At 37.5% G+C, this 19,260-nt stretch overlaps 1 pseudogene across 1 annotated transcript; it reads right to left on the bottom strand.

Moving 5' to 3' along the window:
• Window positions 1–16,531: 16,531 nt before the first annotated feature.
• On the bottom strand, window positions 16,532–18,931 carry LOC105553900 (annotated as a pseudogene). The gene has a single exon (XR_001008232.1). The product of XR_001008232.1 is annotated as an uncharacterized protein C18orf25 pseudogene (transcript).
• Between the last annotated feature and the right edge of the window lie 329 nt (window positions 18,932–19,260).

Genomic DNA, 19,260 nt, shown 5'->3' with positions numbered 1-19,260 from the left:
CAGTACTACTGCTGAAAAGCTGTCAGGCCAGGCTCTGTGGCTCATGCCTGTAATCCCAGCACTTTGGGAGGCCACTGCTGGAGGATCACTTAAACCCAGGAGGTCAAGAACAGCCTGGGCAACATGGGGAGACCCTGTCTGTACAAAAAATAAAAATTAGCTGGGTGTAGTGGTGCACACCTGTGGTCTGAGCTGTTAGGAAGGCTGAGGTGGGAGGATCACTGGAACCCCAGAGGTTGAGGCTTCAGTGAGCTGTGATTGTGCTGTTGCACTTTAGTCTGGGCAATGAGTGAGACCCTGTCTCAAAACAAATATACATATATGTGTGTGTGTGTGTGTGTGTGTGTGTGTGTGTGTATAAATATATTTTTAAAAGTTTTCGATACCTTCTCAGTTTTGGGGTACATAGTGGGTCATCTTAAAGTGGACCATACTTTTTTGGAGAAGAAACACTTACGTGTCTTTTTCTTAGTGATATGAATTTAGGGTGATGGTTTTGTAGTTGCTGTTTTTTCCTTATAAAGGCTGTCTCTTTAATCTTCTTGTCAGGAAATGTTCAGTCTTCTGAAAAGAATAGAGACAAATTAGCATAATACCTGAGGAGACTTGAAGGAAAACGGGTATAGGAATCATTGTCTTTTATGGTTAAGTTTTATTATAATCACTCTTTTGGTTTGAGCTGGACCTTCCTTAAAAGGACAAAGTACACTAGACACTCCCCAAGGAAACTTACCGTAATCACTGGGGTAGGAATCAGAGTCAAGAATGATAGAGGTAGGGAGAGCTGGGCTGACACCACATGTGACCAAGATTAGATGCCACTTTGGATCTAGCAGCCATTGCAAGGAGAGTAGAACTCACAATGTGATGAGTCACAACCTTAGGAGCCCACATGTAAAACACTGTTAGGAATAAGATATTAGGATTTGGGAGTAGATGAGATTTCCTCCCTGGAAAGACCATGTCAACCTGCTTCACAAATCTGGAACAACAAGGAAATAGGAGAAAGTTGCACAGTGAGGGCCAAGCTGTGTTTCTTTTATGATTTTTACTAGTAGTACTATCATTATAAAATATACATACAGGAAATTACACAAAATAATTTAAGACACATTTGAGTATCTATCTCATAATTTTGACAAACATTAATGTTGTGCCAGACTCTCTTCAAATCCTTTCTTTTTAACCTTAAGATATATTTGAAATTTTTTCTATACTCCTCCCTGGCCCCATTTCCTTCATTAATTGTTTTTTTTTTTTTTTTTTTCTTTCTTTCTGGTGTTAAACTAATTTCTTTGCTTTATTTTTTCCTCCAGCTTTATTGATGTATAATTGGTATCTTCCAATTATATCTTCTGTTAACCAGAATTTGATATTTATTATTCTTATGTATAACATATTCACTTTATTATATATATCTAAAAATAATGTATTTTATTTATTTTAAATGGTGTATAAACGTATAAAAATGTATAAATTATGTCAAATTGACATACTCATCTGTAACTTTTTTGTCAAGATTTTTCTGATGTTTTTGTTTGTTTGTTGTTGTTGTTGTTTTTGAGATGGAGTCTGGAGTCTCGCTCTGTTACCCGGGCTGTAGTGCAGTGGCAGTAGAAGAGATAACTGCAGTCTTGAACTCCTGAACCCAATCAATCCACCTGCTTTAGCCTCCTGAATATCTGAAACTACAGGGGCGTGCCATCCCACCCAGCTATTTTTCTTTTTTTCTTTTTTTTTTTTTTTCTTTTTCTATAGTAAGAGGAATGTCTGAGTATATTGCCCAGGCTGGTCTCGAGCTTCTGACCTCAGGCAATCCTCTCACTTCATCCACCCAAAATACTGGGATTACAGACATGAGTCACCACACCCAATTTGCCCTTGTTGATAGATGAAACTAAAATTTTCTGTTTTATGACTATACTTATTTAGTTCTTTGTTGATGGACATTTAACATGTTTCTAAATTTTTCCCTTTAGGCGTATGAGCTGTTATAACATATGGATGAGGAGGATGGACTAGACTATCTGCTTTAAAATCTGTTTCACTGCTTATCAGCTCTGTGAACATGGCAAATTTCTTCCTCTTTTGTATCTCAATTTCTTCATCTGTAAACAAGGATAAAATTAGGATCTACTTCAGAGGGTTACTGTGAAGCTGAAAAGAGTTAATATAGGTAAAAACACTGTAGAATGGGTGCTACATAATAATATCTTACATATCATAAAATGATTTAAAAAATCATTCTCATACATATGTCTTCTACAAAAAAATGTGAGAATTTCTCTGGGATACATTCCTAGGAGTGAAAGTTTGGCTCTTAGATCACGTACACCTCCAACTTATGAGATATTACAAAATTTCTTTCCAGAGGAAATGTATATTTCCTTCAGCAATGAATGAGGATAATTATTTCTTCACTTTCTTTCCAATATGAGACATTTAAAAAAAATGTTTCCCAGTTTGATGAATATGAAATCACATTTTATTGTGGTTTTATTTTGTATTTCTCTAATTACTAGAGAGATTGAGCAGCTTTTCATCTGCTTATTAACTACTTGAGTTTCTCCTTTTGCAGTTTGCCTGTTCCTAGCCTTTTTGATTGTTTTGTTTTAATCAGATTTTCTCTTTATCTTATTGAATTGTAGGTAACCTTCATATTTTCCAATTATTAGTAATGGTTAGACTTCCCTTTTCACATTTTATAAGGTCACTTTTAGTAGTAAAGTTTTAAATTCTAATGTAGTCAAAGTTATCCATCTTCTTTATTGGAGATTACTCATTTTATGTTTGTTTAATAAATTCATTTGACCTAAATTCATAAATATAGGCTACTACCCTTACTTCCAGAAGTGATAAAAGTTGATTTTTATATTAAGATAAAAAATCACTTGGAATTTATTTTTGTATATAAAATAACATAGAAAAAATAAGATCATTTTGTTTCATATGAATTACTGATTTTTCTAGCACTATTTATAAAGTAGTTCATCATTTTACTTTTGTTAAAATGCCAATTATCAAATCTCTGTATTCTGTTTCATTAATCGCTTGTCTATCCCTGCAATGTAGTATTTAAACTGGTATGGTTATAATGATAATCATTTTACATACTAGAGCTTTAAAATATATGTATTTTTTCTGATTTGGTAATGTCTTGGTTTATCAGACTGTTATAACAAAACATCATAAACTGGGTGGCTTACAAGCAACAGAAATTTATTTCTCATTTTGGAGACTGGGATGTTCAAGTTCAAGGCACCAGCAGATTTCGGTTCTGATGACAGTTCATTTCCTCATTTATAGAATAGTGCAGTATCTTCACACAGCGAAAGGGGTAAAAAAGCTCCCTCATGCTTCTTTTCTGAAGGCACTAATCCAATCACCTCCCAAAGGCCCCACTTAACATTATCACCTTTGGGGTTAGAATTTCCACAAATGAATTTAGGGGAACACAACATTTTGGCGATAGCAGGTTAATATTCCTATTTTTCTATTTTTCTTAATGTTTTTTCACTTTTTTGGCCTTTTTGTTCTTCAATATGTTCTTCAATATGTTAAATCAACCCATCAAGCTCCCAGAAAAGCTCTGCTGAGATTTTAATTAGGAGCACATTAAATTTGTAGATTAATTTGGGTTAAATACATGCCTTTCTAAGCCATTTGAATTTTATTCTGTTGGCTAAAGGTAACCAGTTCAGGATGATCATGATCTTATATGCATTTTAGAATGATAGCTCTTATAGAAAAGTTGGAGTAGTGGAAGTCTGATGCAACTTGTTTTTTGGATCATGTTGACTGCCACCACAAAACAGGCAAAACTGCAAAGAAGTCTAATTTGTTCTTATTCTTCTGACAAACCTCTTCCTGAATTCTTCCCTACTTGCCTCTTCCTCACTCCTCAAACATCCGTATTATACATAGTTAATATTTATGGGTAAATATGGATAAATACAGTTAAAAATGGTTATTATTTATGGAGCAAACACTGTGTGGAAATCACCTTGCAAGGTTAATGAGAATTCTGGACAGAAATATAATTAAGCATTTATCAGGCTTCACTTTGACCCACTTCTTATAACCAAAAGTCACGTAGCACTAGATACTGATTTTGCATTCCCTTTGTTTCTATAGATGGGATTTCTGACTTCAGAATCATAAGGTTTTTCTTTAACATAGGTAGGACTTCTGACATTAGAATTATATGTCTTTTGTTTAATAATTGTTTAAGATGTTTTTCAGATTCCAAATTCTAGTGAAATAGCTGGTGCCAACTGGTTTAAAGACCTCCACCGAGAAACAGAATCAGCATAATACAGTTTCTTCATCTCCCTGTCCCATCACTTCACCCTGCACTCTTTGGTCAATCAACACTCTCTATACGTTTGCCCTCTAAAACTCTGAAAACCCCCCAGCCCCAACATCCTCAGGAAGATGGATTTAAGATTTCCTCCTGTCTCCTCATTTGGTGGCCCTATGATTAAACCTGTTTCTCTGTTATAGTGAGTATTTACTTGTCTTGTGCATTGGGCAACAGACCTGTTACAGTTACAGTGTTAAAATCTTTATATGAATTATTTCACCTACTTCCTCCCATAAAGTAGATAGAACTAGATTTAGAGGTGAATCCACCAGGTAAATGTGTAGATTATCAATCTTAAGAAGGGCACTCACAATGATTGGGAAAAAATGGGATTATGGTTTCAGTTAACTCAAATGTCCATACTCTTTCTCCACATGTTAGAGGAAAGGGGTCCTGATTCAGACCCCAAGAGAGTGATTTTGGAACTCAGACAAGAAGAATTCAGGGTGAGTCCATAAAGTGAAAATAAGTTTATTAAGAAAGGAATGAAATAAAAGAATGGCTTCTCCATAGACAGAGCAACCCCAAGGGTTGCTGGTTACTCATTTTTATGGTTATTTCCTGAGGATATGCTAAACATATCCTTTTTAGACCATATAGGGTAACTCCCTTTAGTCATGGGGTATGCCTCCCCTTACTAGACCTCATAGGGTAACTTCCTGACATTGCTATGGCATTTGTAAACTGTCCTGGTGCTGGTGAGAGTGTAGCAGTAAGGATGACCAGAGGTCACTCTTATGGCCATCTTAGTTTTGGTGGTATAATTCTTTACTGCAACGTGTTATCAGCAAGGTCTTTATGACCTATGTATTGTGCTGGCCTCCTGTCTCATCCTGTAAGTTAGAATGCCTTAACTATCTGGGAATGCAGCCCAGCAGGTCTCAACCTTATTTTACCCAGCTCCTGTTTAAGATGGAGTTGCTCTGGTTCACATGCCTCTGAGATTTTTCCCCTCCGTTTCTTTTATTTATTTATTTTTGAGATGGAGTTTAGCTCTTGTTGCCCAGGCTGGAGTACAATGGTAAGATCTTGGCCCACTGCTACCTCCACCTCCCAGGTTCAAGTGATTCTCCTGCCTCAGCCTCCCAAGCAGCTGAGATTACAAGCACCTGCCACAGCACCCGGATAATTTTTGTATTTTTAGTAGAGATGGAGTTTCATCATGTTGGTCAGGCTGGTCTCAAACTCCTGACTTCAGGTGATCCTACCCCCTCAGCCTGCCAAACTCCTGGGATTACAGGCATGAGCCACCTTCCCCTTCTCCTTCCCCTGCCCTTCCACCCACCACTTTTATAAGAGAACTGTTAATCCTAAGGGTTGTAGAGGGACAAAGCTCCATCTTCTGTAACTACTTCAGGCTGAGTAGGGGCGATGATATTCCTGCCTAACTATTAGGGTCTTTTATTTTCAGGGTAGAGGGGAGCTCAGTCAGAAAGCATTGGTATGGTGAGGGCCATTCATAACTCTCAGTTCAGACAAAAGATAGTATCTGGAAGATTAAAAAATGTTCAATTTAAGAAAACATTCAGTAAGCTTGTCCTGCATTCCTACACAAAGAGTACAACAGCAGTATATTCCATAAGAGTAAACAAAATAAGTAAAATTATTCCAAGTATATTAGATTAGAAGGCTTTCCATGAACTGAGCAACTGTTGGAACTAAGCTGATATGAGGTTGCTAGCTGATTCCAATATGCCCAAGATTAGAATATTGATCCAGATTTTTACATCACTTATCCCTCTTGTTTCTTCTGAATAGCAGCCAGAAATCACTGGTTGGTTCACAGGAACAAGCAGGGTTAGCCTAAATTGCAGAAACAAACTTAAAAACAACTGATGAGACTAGAATTTAATAACAAGTGCATCATAGTTTTTGAAACATAATTCCTCTCTCCAGTTTCCCGTTTTTACTAAAGACAAATCATGATAGGACAGATTTGTTTTATTATACTTGGCCTGATTATTTGTGTAAAGTGCAGCAAGAATAATTATTTTTTACATAAGGTTTTCTGAAATCGGCTTTGATGGAACTCTGTTCCATAAAAGGAGTCTTAGATGAGACTTCTTTTAGAGCTGAGCCCTGCCATGGGGTTGTGCCCTCAAATACCTATGAGTTGGGAAAATTCCTCTCCTCTTGGGGTACCAAGATAGCTTGGGGCTCCTAGACCTGTTAGAAAGTGACATTCTTTACTTACCATAGGTCAGAAACCCTGTACAGGGATTGTGTTGGCAAAGTATGAGGCTAGTTCTCCAAAGGGCTTTTATTGGTATTACAAGTGAAGTCTGATTCCTTAAAGGAAACCACACCATTCCAGTCAAAGCCTTGGTAAAATATCCAGTTTTTTTCAATTGTGTCCTGTTATCACAGCAAACAGATGCTTATTGCCCTTATGTAAATAACTATATTGTCATAAATTAATAATACTCAGAAATAGTTTCCAAATTTTGGAGAAATCAAGTAGAGAGAAACAAATATGCTTCAAATTTTGTTCACAGAAGTATATGTTACTCAGTTGTTAAAAGCTGTAAATAGCTTAAAATAGAAGTTTCCTTGACCCTGAAAAACAAAACAGAGGATCAGGATCAGAAATTTTTGTTGTTGTTGTTCTTTTTTTTTTTTTGACAGAGTCTTGCTCTGTCACCCAGGCTAGAGTGGTGCGATCTCGGCTCACTGCAAACTCTGCCTCCCAGGTTCACGCCATTCTCCTGCCTCAGCCTCCAGAGTAGCTGGGACTACAGGAGCCTATCACTATGTCCGGCTAATTTTTTTTTTTTTTTTTTTTGTATTTTTACTAGAGATGGAGTTTCACCGTGTTAGCCAGGATAGTCTCAATCTCCTGACCTCATGATCTGCCCATCTCAGCCTCCCAAAGTGCTGGGATTATAGGCGTGAGCCACCACACCTGGCCAGGATCAGAAATGTTTAAAGCAAAATCACAACAATTACTTCAGACTTCTTTAGTTTATGCCATGCAGTTAACTACTGTTCTGTTTGATATTCATGAATATTTTAGCTCTCCATGAGAATCCTAATTTTTTTTTTCATTTATTCTGATGTTATAATCTCCAAAGTTACTAGAAAACTGCATTTAAGAACACCTGCTAGAATTCTATAGTTGATTAAAAACCACCTTCTAAAGAGGACCAAAACAAGACAACAATTGTCTGTGGCTGACAAAATGTTTTAGGGCGGCCTCAGTCAAAGTCACAGTTGACAAGAAAATTTAGTTATCTCTGTATCATACAATGATTTTATGTAACAACTTTTAATAACATACACTAAGTCATATCAAAATTATAGGAGTTTCCCATTATTTTGGAACATATACCAATAATACATTTATACAAATACAGCTCAAAAAAAGCAAGCACCATTTCATATTTGACAATGATTCCTGTATAACTTTTATACCTAGTAAGCCAAATGCCACTGTTGCATTAGTGCATTATTGATGTCAAACCAAAATTTTAATAAAACCTTATAGACAAATGTATTTAATCTTAATTAGTTTGATCATAAGGTAAGATTTTGATAAACGTTTTATAACCCTTTACAAATTTTTATTAATGAGCCGATTATAAGCCAGTTTTTACTCTAATAAAAACCTGTTGTGCTTTTATTTCAATGTATAATTTACAGAAAACCTGTATAATACCCCATTATCTTTAGTCAATATGTTTACACACAGAATCTCTTTTACAAGTAATTTTTCACAAACCTTCCACCATGTGCTTAAACCTTCAGCTTTATCCTAAATTAAAATAATCCTGTAACCCTTTAATCTAGGAAAGAAAAATTCACATCCCATGCCTTCCTGCAATCTTTTACCAAAAGTATATTCTACTCTCCTTACACACTTTGCATGTAGAACTGTTTCTTCAGTAGCCTCAAATACATGTTATACTATTAACCCTTAGTGACTTAACCTTTGGCGAAAACTTTGGTAAGTTCAGAATTCTAATTATGTACTAGGTGTGGGGCCTAGCCTAGGACACACCAGGCAGAAGTGCAGGTAAGGGCTGACTCCAGCATAGCTAGGGGGAGTGGCTAACTCCACATGTCCCCAGGCCTTATCTAGAATCTAATGTCTCCAAGGAAGGTAAATTGAACAATTTTCGAAGGTCAAAGAAGCAGTTCATGAATTTAAAGCATTTAGCAAACTTACTATCTGACCTGCGCAATTTAGACCAAATGTTTACATTTTACCAATAATCTTTAAAGCTCTTTTTATTTCCTAAAGATTACTAAAGTCACATGAACTAAATAAAAGGCATTATACTTTTTACTTTTCTGGCAAAATATTTTATTTAAACTCTTATTATTTTAAAACCAATTGAAGCTCTTTTATATTACACACACATACAACACATATAAATACACAGACAGACAAAAGAAAAAGGACTCATCCTCTAAGCAGAAAATTGAACCCTGAACCTGGGCTGCCTTTGTGATGGCAGAGACCAAGAGAAAGTACTGCCACTTGATTACAAGGTCAAGCTCCCAAGGACATACAAAACAAGAGGGAAACCTCATCCAGTATTTTTCAGTGACCTGCAGTAGAGTTTGTAACTGACGGGTTTGCTGGACTGTCTTGAAAAGAGGGCTTACAGGTGTTCTAAGCCTTTGTTCCATCCTAAGATATGCTTCTCCGTTACAGAACACAAACAGAAACACACACAAGGCATATCAAAATTGCTACAGCTTAGAACTAGCCTCATAAGTCCTTTTTTTCAGTTAATTAACACTTTTAAAGAGATAAACCGTTAATTTTACCGTTCAACCAGTTTGCACAGAGAGAGACAGAGAAAGAGAGAGAGTAGGGGGATGGGGGAAAGTTTGCCTGAGGCAAAGTAGGGAAGGTGAGGCACTCAGGGAGTCCAAAGTGGGGAGTCCAAAAGGTGAGGTGCTCAGGGAGTCCAACAACCCACCCATTGCAATGACACTGAAAAGTTTAGATGACTGCTGTTGTGAAGGGATTTTTTTCAGCAGTCCCATCACTCACAAGTTTCTCCTTTTGGGGGAGCAGAGTGTCCCACAATCCTGTACATGCCTAATCCTGTCACCCATAGCCATCAGCAGAGTGCAAAGCAGATTGATCCAAAGAGAATAGCAGTTAACATCCCGGAGTGGCAAACCCATCTTAGCCCAGAGGGACTTTACTGGGAGGGGCCTCTAACCCCCTGAATCTTCTAAGGGACTCTAACCCTCCTAAGTTGGGCCTCTAACCCAAAATTGGTCAAATTTCCTTGTCTGTTTTAAGAGGGGCCTTTAACCCACTCTGTATTAAGAGAGACTCTAACTCCCCTACGTTGGGCTTCTAACCCAATCCTATCCTTTACCCTAGTATATGCACCCCACTTACCCAAAGTCAGCTCATTGGTGCGTGCAGATGATTTTCCTTTGGGCCGGGGATCTCTTCAGTATCGTCCTGTCTGTAGTTCACCGGAAAGATGTTACCAGACTGCACCATTTACCCAAAGTTAGACTTTGAGTCAGGAGTTTCCACACTGTGGTTGCTTCTGTGGTCGCCAGAAAGATGTTATAGTATTCCACCACTTACTGGGGCTTTCCACACTATAGTCCCTTCCGCGGTCGCCAGAAAGATGTTACAGGAAAGGGGTCCTGATCCAGACCCCAAGAGAGGGTTCTTGAAACTCACACAAGAAAGAATTCACAGCAAGTCTATAGAGTAAAGTTGAAGCAAGTTTATTAAGAAAGTAAAGTAATAAAAGAACGGCTCCTCCATAGACAGAGCAACCCCAAGGGCTGCTGGTTGCTCATTTTTATGGTTATTTCCTGATGATATGCTAAAACAAGGGGTGGATTATTCATGCTTCCCCTTTCTAGACCATATAGGGTAACTTCCTGACATTGCTATGGCATTTGTAAACTGTCATGGCTCTGGTGAGAGTGTAGCAGTGAGGATGACCAGAGGTCACTCTTGTGGCCATCTTAGTTTTGGTGGTGTAACGCCGGCTTCTTTACTGCAACCTGTTTATCAGCAAGGTCTTTATGACCCATATCTTGTGCCTGCGTCCTATCTCATCCTGTAAGTTAGGATGCCTTAACCATCTGGGAATGCAGTCCAGTAGGTCTCAGCCTCATTTTTCCCAGCTCCTATTCAAGATGGAGTTGCTCTGGTTCACACGTCTCTGACACACACATCCTCATGTAGCTAGCAAAATGTAACGCCAACCTGCTCCTTCTAAATTGTAAACAAGTTGCTTAATTGGAAATAACAACAAAATCACATCTCACAATGCTGAACTTTATTAATTGAATATTTAACTGATACAAAAATTACATGTTACAACTTTACTTTTTGCCACTAATTCTGAAAACAGCCAGCTGACAGTGACAGAAACTTAGCAATTGCAGGCAGCTGACATTCTGAAAACAAATCATGCATTTTTTATTCTTTTTTCTTAGAGATAAAAAAAATTTAACTCCTATCATCCAAAACACTACTAGATGGCTAAGTAGTAGAAAGGGGGTTTTTATTGGTGATATCAATTTGCAAACTAGGGAGAGACAGTCTCTGGTGTGAACTGAAGGTACTCTCTCTTCGAAAAGGGAAAGGGCAGGTTGGCTTTCATGTGTCACAGGGTCTGTATTACAAAATAGGGTCATATATATTCAGCAGGTTTAGTGGAAAAGTTACACGTGTTTATGAGGAGAGTTGAGCACACGCACAAATGGATAAATCCTGTGTTTACTACATCCTGTGTTTACTTTGGGGTGGGATTTTAGCATTAAAATGAGGTAGAATTTGGTTATTTACATCAGAAGGTGAACTATAGGACACAAAGACAGTTTGTGCGCAATTTTATAAGCTGGCCAAAACGGGCTTGAGGTCTGTAGTTGCTTATCAGGAGAGAATGTTTGTAAGACTGGTCCTCTGCCCAGTCAGAGTTGTAGTGGCCTGGGTTGTAAATCAGTTAGGAAGGGTCTGACAATTTGCCTGATAGCTCCTATTGTTAAGGTGTTTATCAAGATTGTGGTTTTTCTTGTGGCCAAGGAAATTTAGCAAGTTGCCATGCCAGGGGAGCCCTGAACCCTATTTCCTTAACTTTAGGATCTGTCTTAGTTGGCAAAGGGATGTCTATTTTGGTCTCTCAGATCACATTCTATATTAATGTTCTAGTCTAGAGGTGAACAAAATTGAAAAACAATTTCAAAAACTAGTAATGTGTTATTTTAATGCATGCAATAAATCCAAATTTTTGAATTTGAACTTGAAGTGGCCCACAATGCTTGCCCTATCCCAATTCAACAATTCAAAAAAGGCTGAATAAATATTTAAAGATTATCTGTTTAAACAGGCATCAAATTATTAGCCTTTCTTCAGTATCCTTGTGTTCATCCAAACTCCGTAGATTTTTACTAAGATTATATTTTACGCATTAATTACTTTAGTTCTTACAGTACCACTTTCAGATAAAAAAGAATTGATACTTAAGAGAAGCCAAGTCATTTGCTTCTCTTTTAGGAGGTTCCAGTACCTGTGTATTAACTCAGGTATTAACTAGGTGACTTTTGTCTCCTAGATTGCCTCTACCACTACCCTCTGGGCCTCTTTGCATGTTCAAAATGACTGGTTCCACCTAATACTGGCTTGTCCTCTAATCCAATTTTCTACTTTTCTTAGAAAGTGTTCATTTCTTTGGTGATATTTAATATAAACCACAACCACTGCCTACCAGTATATACATTGGTGATCCCCTGAAGGGAAAAAGTTCATCTGTAGGAAAGAATAGAATCTCTGATAGAGTCATAGATAAGGGACAGAAATTTCTGGCATTGCTTCAGGCACAAAATCTACTTGCCTTTGAGACAAATTTTAGCATCTCTTTGATTTGGTTCCCTGAAGTAACACTCTTCCCATTCTTCCTTTTTAAAAGCTGGCTTAGATTATTGTCACTTCGGAATGAAAGACTCTAGAGAAATTTTAGAGAGTATAGAGGAACATGGATTCTGAATTCTGTAATTCTGTCATCAGACAGACCTGGGTTCAGAATCTAGTTCCCCAGCTTCCTGTCTGTATGACATTGGCAAAGGAACTCTCCTTTTTATCATAGTTTTATTGTTTTTTAAATAGTAAGAGTAATGCTTGGGGAATTGTGAGGATTAAATGAGATAATGTAGACAAAATGTTTGGCATAGAGCAAGATATCACTAAACTTTAGATGTTATTAACTAACAAAGGCTCTCAAAGTAAATTAGCAAACTCTAACACCATGAGTAGAAAATTTGAATTATGAATACCAGGGATATCTTTAAACCTATAGTTACATAGGTAAATCCAGTCACTTAGTTTTACTTACTAAGGTATAATACCTCCTACAATTTTTTCTGCTCATTCTTCAGACAGACTTGGGCTCAGAATCTAGTTCCCCAGCTTCCTGTTGGTATGACATTGGCAAAGTAACTCTCCTTTTTATCATAGTTTTATTATTTTTTAAATAGAGTAATTCTTGGGGAAGACAAAATGTTTGGCATACAGCAAGATTTCACTAAATTTTAGATGTTATTAACTAACAAAGGCAGTCAAAGTAAATTAGCAAACTCTAAAACCATGAGTAGAAAATTTGAATTATGAATACCAGGGATATCTTTGAACCTATCGTTGCATAGGTAAATCGAGCCACTTAGTTCTACTTACTATGGTATAATACCTTCTACAATTTTGTCTGCTCATTCTTCATTTTTTAACCTTCTAAATAAGATGACAAATTATTATTTTAACAGCTGAAACATTACATTTATATGATAGCAAAGAAACGACTTAGGATAAAGCTAATAGCATTTAGGAGAAAGCCATTGAGTTTGCATAATATTATTTCGAATGATGTCATAAATGTTAAGAGGAAGGCATTGTATGAGCTTAAAGATACTGTTGTTTTTCGACTCAGAAATAGAAAAAAAAAGGAGAAGGTAAAGCTGATAAAATAGTAAGCAGATACCTATGACGATTTTTAGACTTCTTGAGTTGTCACAACAATAATGGCATCATTTTCTATTTTATTTAAATACTAACTGTAAAAATTAAATTGCATTTTCTCAGAAAAAAATTTTGTTTTCAATTCTGTTCAATCTTAGATGATAGTTCCTCCCTATACCTGAGGACAGAGTCTTTAAAATGCCCCCTGTTGGGCTGGGTGCAGTGGCTCACACCTGTATTCCCAGAACTTTGGGAGGCCGAGGCAGATGGATCACCTGAGGTTGGAGTTTGAAACTGGTGTGGCTAACATGGTGAAACTGCCTCTACTAAAAAACAAAACAAAAATTAGCTGGGTGTGGTGGCTCATGCCTGTAATCCCAGCTACTGGGGAGGCTGATGCAGGAGAATAGCTTGAACCCTGGAGGCAGAGGTTGCAGTGAGCTGAGATAACACCACTGCACTCCAGCCTGGGAGACAGAATGAGACTCCATCTCAAAAAATAAAAATAAAATATAAATAAATCAATCAATCAACAAATAAATAAATAGAATACCTTCTGGTCAGAAGAATTTTGGTTAAGCATCTTCATACTCTTTTGAAAAATGTGCTAGAGACAAAAGTCTGGAGTGACCTGTATGTACATATTCTTTGTATTTTTTACCTCCATTAAAATAAAACAATATAGTTCGCACATAAAATACAGAAAATAGCAACAGTATTTTACATATCTTATATAGCAAAAATAGTAATCTGAATATTGATTTACTACTGTCCCTTACTTTCTTAAAAAGAATTTTTAGATTCTCCCTGCTCTTTAATTTGAATGAGATGTTTGTAATAGTGTTTGACTTTGCTACAGATATGCATACTAAAATGTATTTTGTGAAAACAATAAAAATACATTTTGTTTCATTTTCCTCCACCCAGATGTTTCATGGTTTTCCGGTGTTGCCTTAGAAAATGCTGAATTCTGCCTCCGTATCCAAAAACTAGGATTTGATTCATTTCTTCCTTTTATACTAACTGCATCTTGCTTTCCTTAGTCTCATCTTATTTGTTTTGGTTCCTCTAAAAGGCATCTTACCTCCATCCTTGTATGTTGGAAATAGGCCCCCAAAATCTGGCCATAAACTGGTCCCAAAACTGGCCATAAACAAAATCTCTGCAGCACTGTGACATGTTCGTGATGGCCGTGACGCCCATGCTGGAAGGTTGTGGTTTCACCAGAATGACAGCAAGGAACACCTGGCCCACCCAGGGTGGAAAACAGCTTAAAAGTGTTCTTAGACCACAAAAAATAGCATGAGCAATCTGTGCCTTAAGGACATGCTCCTGCTGCAGATAACTAGCCAAACTCATCCCTTTATTTCCAGTAAGAAATGCTTTTAGTTAATCTATAATGTATAGGAACCATGCTTATCACTGGCTTGCTGTCAATAAATACGTGCATAAATCTCTGTTCCAGGCTCTTAGCTCTGAAGGCTGTGAGACCCCTGATTTCTCACTTCACACCTCTGTATTTCTGTGTGTGTGTCTTTAATTCCTTTAGCGTCGCTGGGTTAGGGTCTCCGCGACCAAGCTAGTTTTGGCACTTATAGATGCTACAATAATACAATTTTGAGGCCAAGGTTTGCTTTGTTTCACTTTTATTAATATGTATTAAGCCTTTTGGCAAAATAAGTACTTACTATGCATTATTCTACTACTTTTTCTTTTCCCAGGCCATAACCATCTTTTCCTAATAACTCTCCAAAAAGAGTAAACCATATTTTTATATATGGTTGTGAAATTCTTAAGGTATCTCTAAAGGTATACACAAGAAAAATTGTTTATAAGGAGAATTTATAAGGAGAATTTATAAATAGGAAAAGATTTTATTCCTTTCCCCAGAGAAGGCCTCCTATAATTGTCAAAATTTCAACAATTCAATGTTAAATGGAGTGTTTAGAAAATAAATCAATATAGTTATAATCACTTGTAGTAGGATAATAATGTATTAACTAATATATTTTACCAGTTACCCTACCTTTCTCTCAACAGCTAAGTATTCTGCTTTCATTGCTTCAGAAAAGGACAGAAAAAGTCAATTTGACTGAAAATACATATCAACCACTTGGGGGAAAAGAAACTTTGAAATAATAAAATTTTAAAAAGATTACTTTTTCACATTTGAGGCTCTGGACAAGATATATGTTTCTATAATATAGCCTATAAATATTTATTGAGGATCAGCCATGTACAGAACACTACACTAAGCAGAGAATAAGAGATGGATTAAGACATCATCATCATATTAATGATAATGTTTACTGAATGCCCACTAAGCTTCAGCCATTGCCATGCATATTTGCACATGACATTTCATTTAATATTTACTGCCTGCTCCATTAAGATGTAGAAAAGATTAAATAAAAAATGTGTAAGCCTAGTGCAATGATTTATATATGGCTTGAGAATATCAAAAGTTTTCTAGAGGAATTTGAAATTGAGCAAAGTCTTGGAGGAGTGGTGAGTTGTAGAGAGTGGTGAATTTGATGATGGAGTGGTGGATGAAGAAAAAGGTATAAGAAGAAAGAGGAGGGAAAGCCAACATTGAAAAAAGCAAGGAACTAGAAAATGAAACAGTGATGCACAGCTAGAGAGAAGGTGAGGAATAGAGAGAAGTAAACCTGGAAATGTTGGCTATACTTGATGATGGAGGGTCTCATATTCCAGTTTATGATTTGCAGGCATCTAGTGCTTTTTCTGCATGGCTCGCTGTGCAAGGACTGGGGTGACTTTCTTTTCCTTACGTCTAATATTGAGACAGTGGAAACTAATATAGCAATTCTTCCACATAGCATGCTTATGCTCTTGTGCTCCACATGGCATGCTTATAGGGCTCTTCTGTGTTCTCAGTGCTCAGTGGGTAGGAGCTATCGACAGGACCAAACCTTTTAGAAAAGAGAAAAAAAAAGCCTTTGTTTCTTTAATAAATGAGTTTACAATTAGAAGACTATGTAAACTGTGTTTTTTTCTTTTTTCCACACTTTGTTTTTTTTGCAAGAACTATTTTATTTTCTATGTATTTTTATTTTTTGTAGAGACAAGGTCTCACTAGGTTTCCCAAGCTGGTCTCAAACTCCTGGCCTCTAGCAATCCTCCTGCCTTAGCCTTCCAAAGTCCTGGGATTACAGGCAGGAGCCACAGTGCCTGATCTCAATAATTTTTTTGAACTTTGTATATTTCACACATTATTAATTAACTTGTTTAACTTTTTGAATTTTGTTGCTTGTGTTCCAGAGATATTTAATTCCCTTTAAATGCCTATGTGATGCTGAAATGGATAAAAGTGTTATATTGAATGCCAGAATGTAAAAATTTAGGACTTTCTCACATCATTGTTTTTCAGGTTATTTAAATTTAATTTACATTTTTTTCCTAAGTGACTTCTTTTAATTAAAAAAAGGAGGAGAGGACAAAATTTTCCATGAGTTTGAATCCTACAAATGCCACAAACAGCTTCTGAAGCTGAAGCCATGACAATGAACTTCTGTGTCACAAAGAAGGTGAGGAATTGGAAGGGAACAGTGCCGAAGAAACACAGTGACATTGTATCACAGTATGTATTTACGCCTGCTATCCTCATCCAAGGTAAGGTCAACAACTTCTGCTGGTGAAGTCCAAGTCTGCTGGGGGCTCACATCAGTTCCATGACTGTGTCTGCTTGGTGCTAAGATACTGTGTGTCCGAGCCATGCTTCCATGAAGAAACACTCAGAATCACACCACCTCGAGGATGAACACAACTTGCATGTTCCTGAACTCCCCCAATCTCTGCTTCACTATCTGAAGAGGCAATATTGATTTCTTAATTGAGCAGTGCATTGCCGGCAGATGTTTTATCACTTGCTAGGAATCCTGGATGCAAATGACCTGCTTCTGCATTCAGCTCCTGTAGAAGCTGGCTGGTCCTCCAGGTAGCTCCCGTGTCCTGGCTGCATATAGAATTATTGTGCTCTTGAACTACTGCAGCTGCCAATAAATTGCCAACACATTTACCACTTTTGGATCAGAGCTGGTGTCAGGCCTATCATAATGAGCTACAAATGGAGGTCCATCTGGTATCTCTGCAGTGATTGTCTTGCTGCTCCCTGAAACCTCTTCATCATCACCTGATGAGCTCGTGCTTGAGTCACAAGTCAGGTCACTATCACTGGTACTACTTACTGTCCTACAGCAGGTTGTATTTCTTCCTTGCAGCAACCTCCTGTTTGTGCCTCAGTAGCCTGATCCTCTCCTTGTGCTTTTGGCTCCCATGACCTTTAACCCATTCTGTTTATCACCGGATTGCTAGTTTTTCTTGGCAGCCATAGTGGATGTTTCACTTTCGAAACGGGACCGCCTAGGCTTGCGCCCAACTGTGGCACCAGACACTCCTGAAGGGTCTCCTTCTACCGCCGTTTCTGCCTGAGAGGGTTCATTCTCTTCTGCGGAAGACAACGTGTCTGAATCAGCCAGGTGATCACTAGAGGAAGGGGAAAGCATGCAGTGATTAGAGGAGTCACTCTCATAAACTCGGCCGATTGTAGGCTTGTCACGCTCTGTGGATGCTGAGACTCAGAAGAGTCTCTTCTCAGCTCCATCAACAAGCAGGGCATTGAAGAAAGAACTGTAGAATCTGCTACACCATCCTTCTGAACTTGAGATTCCAGTTCTACAGATTCATCTTCCTCCTTTGCTGTCTCTTGTTGAGATGTTTCTGGTGGGACTTCAGATTCAATGAGTTCTTCGACTTTTCCCACTGCCTCCATCTTCATTTCAGAATTGCAAGTTAAACCATGGGGCAGCCTCTAGGAAATGGTATCAAAGATGCAACAGGAAAGCAAACAAAAAAACTTGCAGGTCAAGGCTGGGAGATCAGAACTCAGAGGATTGGATGCCACTTCCTTCCTCTTACCTGGATCAAGAATGCAAATTTACATTGTCCATGTCGTCAAGAAACCCCGAGCTCTGCGGCGACTCCGTGCCTCCTCGCTCGCTCTGCGCACCCCATCAGGGCACGCACCGTCCCCCATGCTTAATTTGAATTTTAAATTAATATTCTCCTTATTTCTGTTTTTGGCTTCTATAAGAGAATAGATCATAATTTATTGCTTCACTCTGCAATTGGCCGTATCTCCTAATGACATTCAGTAGTGAATTGTTAAAAAAAAATCTATGTATCTACATATTGATTATGATTATCTATCTATCTATCTGTCTACCATAATTCTGGAGGCTGTAAGTCTGAGACCAAGGTGTCATCACGGTTAGTTTCTTCTGAGTCTCTTTCCTTAGCTCAGAGATGGCCATTTTCATTTCAAGTGTCTTCACGTTGTCTTTCTGCTGTGTGTGTCTGTGTCCTAATCACTTCTTATAAAGACACCAGCCATATTGGATTAGGGCCTACACTAATCATCCCCGTTACCTTAGAAACATCTTTAAAGACTATCTCCAAATATGGTCACATACTGAGGTACTGTGGGTTAGATTTCAACACATGAATTTGGAGGGAGGACATAATCCAGCTTCTAACACCACCAAAGTGTATAGTTTTATCCATTATGGAGTCTCATGTATTATATTTTGTGAACTCTTTTTTTTCATTTTAATAAAGTTTCCATTTCTAGGATGTTTTGTGAGCTCTTGAGTAGACACCATGCCTTGCATTATTTTGAGTCTCCCATTTTGCGGGAATAGATATCGGTTTGGAAGATATAGGTCTTCCATCAAAGGAGACATTTGCATTGAAAAAATCAGATAAATGACAGACTGATTAATAATTTCTAATTGATTCTTGATTAAAGTTAAGGAAATGCATTTGAAAGATAGATCCCAATATATAAGTACATTACAAGACAATTCAATAAGAAGCAGACTGTGTGTGAACAGCATAGAGATATGGTCATCTTTGGAAAAGAGCTTTTTATTAGCAT

This window comes from Mandrillus leucophaeus, unplaced genomic scaffold (genome assembly GCF_000951045.1).
Source record: "Mandrillus leucophaeus isolate KB7577 unplaced genomic scaffold, Mleu.le_1.0 Scaffold615, whole genome shotgun sequence".
Classification (NCBI taxonomy): Eukaryota; Metazoa; Chordata; class Mammalia; order Primates; family Cercopithecidae; genus Mandrillus; species Mandrillus leucophaeus.
The sequence above is the reverse complement of the archived record's forward strand: the minus strand, read 5'-3'. Positions and strand labels throughout refer to the sequence as shown.